Here is an 8,963-nt window from a genome sequence, read left to right as displayed (position 1 = left end):
GTTTTGGGCCTTGTTAGCTGGGCTTCGTTACTGGACCATATCAAGTTTAATTGATCTGACATTAATTATTTTTCTAGGCCATATTTAGGCCCATATCATTTGCCCCTAAATTCTGGGAAATCGTAAAAGATTTTGCAGAAGTTAAGTTCATTTGTTCCCTTACAGAGTATCGTTTTTGCGTAAAGTGTGGAGCGACCTACACATTCACAATTATTTCCCTTGAACATGGCTTTAGGGTTATTTTTAGAACTTCCCTATTATTTTCTTACATTTTTCCCTCTTTTTAGGAATTTTCCCTTAATTTATGGGATTTACAGGAAATTTTCCTTAATATTCAGGAATTTTTCCTTTATTATCAGAATTTGTCCTTTTTTCCGGATTTATTCTCAATTTCTGACTCAAAATCGATCAGGAGATGTGCCAAATCGATCAGGATTCCTAATCGAAATTGATCAGGATTCCTAATCGAAATTGATCAGGATCCTGATCGAACTAGCTGTCAATCTGTCCCTCTGGTCGATGAATTTTTGACCAGGATTCCTGATCGAAATCGATCAGGATCCTGATCGAATTGAGTGCATTTTTGACAGTGATGTCTGAGATGGAGTAGGCCAGGAATCATGATCAAAATCGATCAAGATTCTGATCGAATTAAACATGCTTCTTCCTTTTTGTTCGAATGAAAATTCGATCAGGAATTTAACGATTAGGGCTCTGATCGAACTAAGTGACTTTTTACCCCTCTAATCGAATGAAATTTCGATCACAGTGCTTCTTTTTCTCGATCAGGACTCTAATCGAACTAAGTGATTTTTTACCCCTTTGATCGAATGAAGTTTCGATCACAGTACTTCCCTTTTTCGGTCAGGACTCTGATTGAACTTAGTGATTTTTTACCCCTTTGATCGAATGAAATTTCAATCACAGTACATCTTTCATTCGATGAGGACTCTGATCAAATAATTTCTTCAAACTTTTGTTCGATTTTTGACCTTTCAGTTTCTATTCCTGCTTCTAGAATGTCCCTGAAGCTTCCCTGTTGGTGGGCTTTTCTCAAGTTGGGCCTTGCCTTATGGGCTTTAGGCGCTTCTTATCCCGATCTTTTCGGCTATAAAAGAGAAGTGAGAAGTGAGAATCCTCATTTCACTTCTCACTTCTCAAACTTGTCTCAAAACTCCCTCGACTCTCTCTCAAGTTTCCTATCTAGAAAGGCGATTTCCGGTGACCTCAGCCATCGTAGCTCCATCACTTTCAAGTTTTTTCTGGGGTTCAAGCCTTCATCCGAAGAATATAAATGGCGGATCGTGATCTAGCCCATTTGGGGAAGATGAACACTTCCAAGGGAGGTACTGCCATTCAAATCCAATCTCCCTACACTTCTTTAATTGATATGATAAACCCTAAAGGTGATGAATATCCCTCTTTATCTGACTTAGATTCATACAACCACGGTAACACTTTTCACGAGTTTGAGGGTAGAATCGAGGCTTTCAACACCACGTATAGGATTCCTCCCCACCTTAGGATTACCCTGGACGCCTCTGGGGATAGGACATGTAATTGGGAAGGCGATATTGTGTTTATTTATCGAGGAGCCCTGACCGCAGGTCTTAGGTTCCCATTTCACGAATTTATTACTCGTTTGCTTGTAAATGTAAAAATAAACCCCTGTCAGCTCCCTCCTAATGCATGGAGGAATATTATTTGTTTGATGGTTCTTTGTCTTAGAAATAAATTTCCTCTTTCCGTAGCTGTCTTTAGGAAAATTTTCCATTTTTATAACAGTTCTTTATCTCAACTGGGCTGGGTTTTAATTCGTCAATGGCCCAAAATTCCCCATATTTTTATGGTAACTCTATAATTGAGAATAACCCCAAGTGGAGAGATGAGTTTGTTAGGATGACCTAGGCTGGGGGTGATTGGGCCACACTCTTCCGTAGGCCTTTTTGCAAAGTGTCAGATGGTAGTCCTGGTAGCATTAGATAACTGATGAGGAGGAGGTGGCCTATCAAGCCCTCATTTCAGATGACGGAAAAACAGACACTTGGACCCTTTTAGAGGAGTTCTCATTAAAGAAAGTTGGTCTCTCTCAGGCCAGTGATAAGGGTAACTTTATCTACGCAACTATTTCATTTCTTCTTTTATCGAAACTTTATTATTTCCAGAACTCTAATACTTTTCTTCTTTTTATTTCAGCTTGCGAGGCCATTAACAACATCAGCAGGCCTAAGGAGGGGGAATCTGGCCGCCAGAACAGGGCCAAGCTGAACAGAGACCCCCAGAGCAAGCCTGATGCGCCTTCCTTCCTTAGGCCCCACATTGTTGTAGATATGTTTTGAACTTGATGATTTCATTAACAAAACACCTTAGTAGATTTTACTTAGTGAAAAATGTAGCACTCGACGGATAAGGAATATAGTCCCAATGGATGACTCAATATAGTCCCGACGAATGATGATTAATTATCCATCGAGTGAGTAGCTTGTGTAATAATGAGACTGTAGCACATTTCTGCATACACCTTGTTTAGATTCTGTAGTAGCACTCAAGTCATGTTGACTTTAATTAGATATGCATAATAGGTTGATTAATTGTACATAGATGATGTCTTGTAATTCTGCATAAATTAAATGAAGTCAAATGCCAGATAGCTACCCGATGGATAAACAACAATTCCACTCGACGGATGATTAACAAGGCAACCCGACAGATGATCATGTACTCGACGGATAAACAATTTAAACAGCTGTTGACAGTGACAACACAGTCACATGTGTCGAGTGTATGCAAAAAGAATATGGAAGCCTATTCAACTGGATTTTAGAGAACAAAGATGCTGGAATAGAGTAATGAAGTAGCATAGTATTAGACTTGATAGGTTTCGTTTTATTATCTTGTCTTATTACTTTGTGATCTTGGTGATATATAAACCAAGAAGTAGCAAATAGAACAACAAGAACGAGACTAAGAACATTATCTCAAAGAAACAATTGTAAGCTGCATCATTAGCATTCCTCTGTAAACTTCCATTGTAAGTTGTTCAAATTTGTAAGCAGCTGTAAGCTAATCTTGCTACACAGAGTTCTCTTGATATAATATATATCTCTGGTGGATACATTCAAATCCACCAGAAAGTTTTTAAAGACTTGTGTTTTTAATTACTTGTGTTTTGATTTTACTAACTTCTTATTCCGCGCTTTACAAATCAAACAGATATATATTTTAAGTTAAAACATTTTTAAACCAAGAAAAAGGTCCATTCAACCCCCCTTCTGTAATTTTTGTTGCATTGTTAGGGACTAACAGTTGGTATCAGAGTAAGCTCTTGATAAACAAAGAGTTTAAAGATCACAACAAAACAGCAAGATGCACAAGAAGGATGTTGGAGTCAAGATTCCTTTTCTGGACAAAGACAATTATCATCACTGGAAGGTAAATATGCATCTTCATTTACTTTCTCAAGATGAGGCCTATGTAGACTGCATCGAAAGAGGCCCTCATGTACCAATGAGAGCTACAACTGGAAACGAGCCATCTATCCCCAAGCCAAGGCATGAATGGTCTGATCTTGATATTGAACAAGTCAGGAAAGATAAGAAGGCCATGAATATCCTGTTCAATGGAGTTGATGGTTACATGTTTGAAAACATCATCAATTGCAAAACTGCTAAGAAAGTTTGGGATACTATACAGATCATCTGTGATGGCACTGAACAAGTTAGAGAAAACAAAATGCAGCTACTAATTCAGCAATATGAGCATTTCCACTTTGAAGAAGGTGAATCTCTCACTGATATCTTTAGTAGATTTCAAAAGTTATTAAATGCTCTAAAGCTACATCGAAGAGTCTACCAAACCAAAGATTCTAATCTCAAATTTCTGAGATCCCTACCAAAAGAATGGAAACCAATGACAGTCTTCTTGAGAAACTCACAAGAATACAAGGAGTTTACACTAGAGAGACTGTATAGCATTCTAAAGACTTATGAGCTTGAAATAGAGCAAGATGAAAGAATGGAAAAAGGGAGAAAGAAAGGAGGGTCCATTACACTGGTTGCTGAGTTATAGAAAGAGAAAGAAGTGAAGATAGAAGCTGTTGAGTCTACTTCAAAGGTCTGTGAAAACAAGGGCAAGGGGCTGGTAGCAGAAAATAAAGATTCTTTGAGCCAAGATGACATGGAAGATATTGATGAACATCTAGTATTTCTTTCTAGAAGATTTTCCAAGCTCAAGTTCAAGAAGAACTTTGGAGAAACTAAGCCAAATAGAAACATGGTGGATAAATCAAAATTCAAATATTTCAAATGTGGCTTGGCAGGGCACTTTGCCAGTGAGTGTAGAAAGTTAGATTCCAGCAAAAAGAAGTTTGAGCCTGTGGATTATAAACAGAAATACTTTGAGTTGCTCAAACAAAAGGAAAGGGCTTTCATTACACAAGAAAATGACTGGGCAGCAGATGGTCTCGATGAGGATGAGGATGTCAGCTATGTCAATCTAGCCCTAATGGTCAAGTCTGATGAAACAGAGACAAGTTCTTCAAGTAATCAGGTAATCACCACTAACCTTACACATTTATCTAAAGTTGAGTGTAATGATGCAATAAATGACATGTCTACAGAATTATATCATTTGCGTGTTACACTAAAGTCTCTTACTAAGGAAAATGCTAAAATCACAGAAAACAATTTTTTTTAAGTGAGAGGAATAATGTGCTAGAGTCTCAGTTCATTGAATTTGAAAAATTTAGAATTGAGTGTAAAATTGCTAAGGATGAATTAACTGAGTCCTTGAAGAAAGAAGAGATCTTGAAGAAGCAGCTTGAACGAGAATAGGAGGTGATTAAGGCATGGAAAACATCTAGAGATGTTCATGCTCAAATCACCAAAGTTCAAGATATTGAGTCCTTTTGTGATGCAGCCTGGAAGAAGAATAAGGAGAAGCTGGAATCCAATTCGGTTGAAGGATTGCTAACAGATGTAGACTCGACGGATGATGAGGCTCATCCGTCGGATAACAAAAAGGGTTATCAGTCGAGTGATATAAATCCTCATCCGTCGACTGTGAGCAAACCTGTGAGTAAAGCCAAACTTGCCAAGTTAAATGAGAAATATGGATCAGTTTCCAAGAATTTTGTTTCAGGAGAATCCAGTCAAGTGAAGAAGGAGAAAAAGGCTAATGTTGGTCATATGACTGTCAAGCAATTGAGTGACAGACTGGAAAAGATGGAGGTTAAAACAGAGTCTAAAAAGAAAAATAATAGAAATGGTAAAGTAGGAATTAACAAGCATAACAACTAAACACCTGATAAATATGCTCCTAGAAAAATTTGTGTCAAGTGTGGTAGTGTAAATCATTTGTCAGTTAATTGCAAAACTACCATGCCTACTTCCATATATGTGCCACCTCATTTTCCCAACATAAATGCCATGCCTTCTATGCCTATGAATGCTTTGTCTACACAGAATATGAATGCATAGTTGCTAATATGCCATTTGCTACCTAATCCTTATTATATTGCATTTAGTATGCCACTAAATGCCATTTAGCATGCCTTACTAGAATAACATGTTTACTAATAGGCATACCATTCCCTGTAAATCAAAATGTGCATGATAATTCTACTGTAATGAATGGTTTCAAAGGTCCAACTCAAATGACTAAGGATGAATCTTATATCCCCAAGTCAAATGAGATCAAACCTAGGAAACAGAAAAAGAAAGCTAACAAGGCAGGACCCAAGGAAACTTGGGTACCAAAATCAACTTGATTTGACTTTAATGTGTGTAGGGAAAAAGAAGGAATCTATGGTACTTGGATAGCGATTGTTCAAGACACATGACTGGAGTTCTACCCTGCTAATAGAGTTCAAGGAGAGAGCTGGCCCAAGTATTACTTTTGGAGATGACAGCAAGGGTTATACTGTGGGATATGGCTTGATTTCAAAAGACAATGTCATCATTGAGGAGGTTGCCTTAGTGGATGGTCTCAAGCACAATTTGTTAAGTATCAGCCAGCTATATGATAAAGGCAATTCAGTAAACTTCAACTCTGAAGCCTGTGTTGTGATAAACAAAAGAAGCAACAAAGTGGTTCTCACTGGAGTGAGAAAAGGAAATGTGTACCTAGCTGACTTCAACTCATCAAATGCAGAATCTGTTACTTGTCTTCTCAGCAAAGCAAGTCAGGATGAAAGTTGGTTATGGCACAAGAAGCTATCCCATTTAAACTTCAAGACCATGAATGAACTTGTAAAGAAAGAACTGGTTAGAGGTATTCCTCAAGTGAAGAACCTTTGCAACTGCTATACATGGATTTGTTTGGACCAGTCAATGTGTTGTTTATCTTAAGGAAAAGATTTTGACTAAGGATTTTGTGAAGAAAATGGGATTTTGCATGAGTTTTCAGCAGCAAGAACTCCACAACAAAATGGAATAGTAGAAAGGAAGAACATATCACTTATTGAAGCTGCAAGGATAATGCTTGAAGAGTCTAAGTTATCAACATATTTCTGGGCTGAAGCTGTAAATACTGCATGCTACACTCAGAATATTTCTCTGGTTAATTAAGCAAAATGCATGACTCTCTATCAATTGTTCAAGAACAAGAATCCTACTCTGAATTTTCTTCATGTCTTTGGCTGCAAATGTTATATCTTGAGAAATCAAACTGATCAGAATGGGAAGTTTGATGCTAAAGCAGATGAAGGAATTTTTGTTGGATATGCTGTTGATAAAGCATATAGAGTCTACAATCTAAGAACCAACATTGTTGTGGAATCAATACATGTTGTGTTTGATGATAAAAAGATTGAAGGACTGCAAGATGGAGATTACCATGAGAGCCTCAAATTTGAAAATGTGGAGATGGTTAGTGATGACACTGATGATGAAAGTGATCAAGAAATAGTATCAAAGGATAATGCAGAAAAATCCACTACCAATGAAGCACAAAATTCAACATTTGTCAAGTTGTATAATGCTTCATCCGTCGGGAGGCAATCTGCTTTATCCGTCGGGAGACAACCAGCTTCATCCGTCGGTACTCAAAATTCACCATCCGTCGGGTCATCAAAAGAAGTTGGAGGTCAGAATAGATCACTTACAGAAAGTTCCCCTTTCTCAAATCAAAGATCCATTAACTCAGGGGAAGTTTCTAATAATCTAAACTCAATCACACATCATGACAATAATGAGGTCTCTTCATCTAGAGCTAACCTACCTCAACAAAGAAATGGACAAAGGATCATCCCTTTGAGCTCATCATTGGTGATGTATCTTCTAGAGTTCAAACAAGGAGAGCAACTCAAGAAGAATGTCTATACAGCAGCTTTCTTTCTAAGGAAGAACCAACGAAGGTAGAAGAAGCTTTGTTGGATCTTGACTGGATTTTAGCTATGCAGGAGGAGCTAAACCAATTTGAGAGGAATAAGGTATGGAAGCTGGTGCCCAAGCTTAAAAGAAAGAATCCAATAGACACCAAATGGGTATTCAGAAACAAGATGGATGAAAATGGCATAGTAGTCAGGAACAAAGCTAGATTGGTTGCTAAGGGCTATTGTCAATAAGAAGGAATAGATTTTGATGAAATATTTGCTCTTGTTGCAAGACTTGAAGCCATCAGAATCTTCTTAGCCTATGCAGCCCATGCCAATTTCAAAGTCTATCAAATGGATGTCAAAAGTGTTTTTCTGAATGGAGATTTGGAGGAGGAAGTCTATGTTAGTCAGCCTCCTGGTTTTGAAGATCCAAATTTTCCAGAATATGTTTACTATATTTTGAAAGCACTTTATGGACTGAAGCAAGCACCTAGAGCCTGGTATGACACCTTGTCAAAGTTTCTTTTAGAGAATCACTTCACTAGAGGTACTGTAGACAAAACTCTTTTCTTTAGAAATGTTAATGACTCTAGTATACTTGTTCAAATTTATGTAGATGACATTATTTTTGGCTCTACATATGAAAAACTTTGCAAAAAGTTTGCCAAATTGATGCAAAGTAAGTATGAAATGAGTATGATGGGAGAACTAACTTACTTTCTTGGTTTGCAAGTTAAGCAAGTTAGTGATGGAATATTCATTAGTCAAACTAAATACATTTATGATCTTTTAAAGAAGTTTGATCTGATGGACTGCACATCTGCAAAAACTCCAATGGCCACTGCAACTAAGCTTGAATTAAACACTACTGAAAAGTCTGTGGATATTTCAAGTTATAGGGGCATGGTTGTCTCACTTTTATACTTAACAGCTAGTAGGCCAGATATAATATTTGCTACATGTTTGTGTGCTAGATTTCAGGCTGATCCTAGAGAATCTCACTTAGTAGCTATTAAGAGAATTTTCAGATATCTCAAGGAACACCAAAACTTGGCATTTGGTACCCTAGAGATTCTGGTTTTGATCTAACTGGTTATTCAGATGCAGATTAATGCAGGTTGTAGAATTGATAGAAAAAGTACAACAGGAACCTGTCAATTTCTAGGAAACAAGCTTGTGTCCTGGTTCAGTAAAAGGCAAAATTCAGTTTCTACTTCTATATCTGAAGCTGAATATATTGCTGCTGGCAGTTGCTGTGCATAGATTTTGTGGATGAAAAACCAATTGCTAGACTATGGTTTGCAAGTTGAAAGGATTCCCATTTTCTGTGAGAACACAAGTGCAATTGCCATCACTGTAAATCCAGTACAGCATTCAAGGACAAAGCACATAGACATCAAGTACCACTTCATAAGGGAACATGTAATGAATGGTACTGTGGAACTATCATTTTGTCCCATGTGAAAAGCAGCTTGCAGATATATTTACCAAGCCACTGGATGAATCCACCTTTTCAAGGTTGGTAAGTGAGTTAGGTATGCTAAATTACTCTTGAATCTTTATAGATTGTTTGCAAGTTGTAATGCAGCCAGAAATTTAATTGATTTTTCAGTCATGGATGAAATTTTGGCTAAGTTAAAATTTACAT

This window comes from Apium graveolens, chromosome 11 (genome assembly GCF_009905375.1).
Source record: "Apium graveolens cultivar Ventura chromosome 11, ASM990537v1, whole genome shotgun sequence".
Lineage (NCBI taxonomy): Eukaryota > Viridiplantae > Streptophyta > Magnoliopsida > Apiales > Apiaceae > Apium > Apium graveolens.
This window is presented reverse-complemented; position numbering follows the sequence as displayed.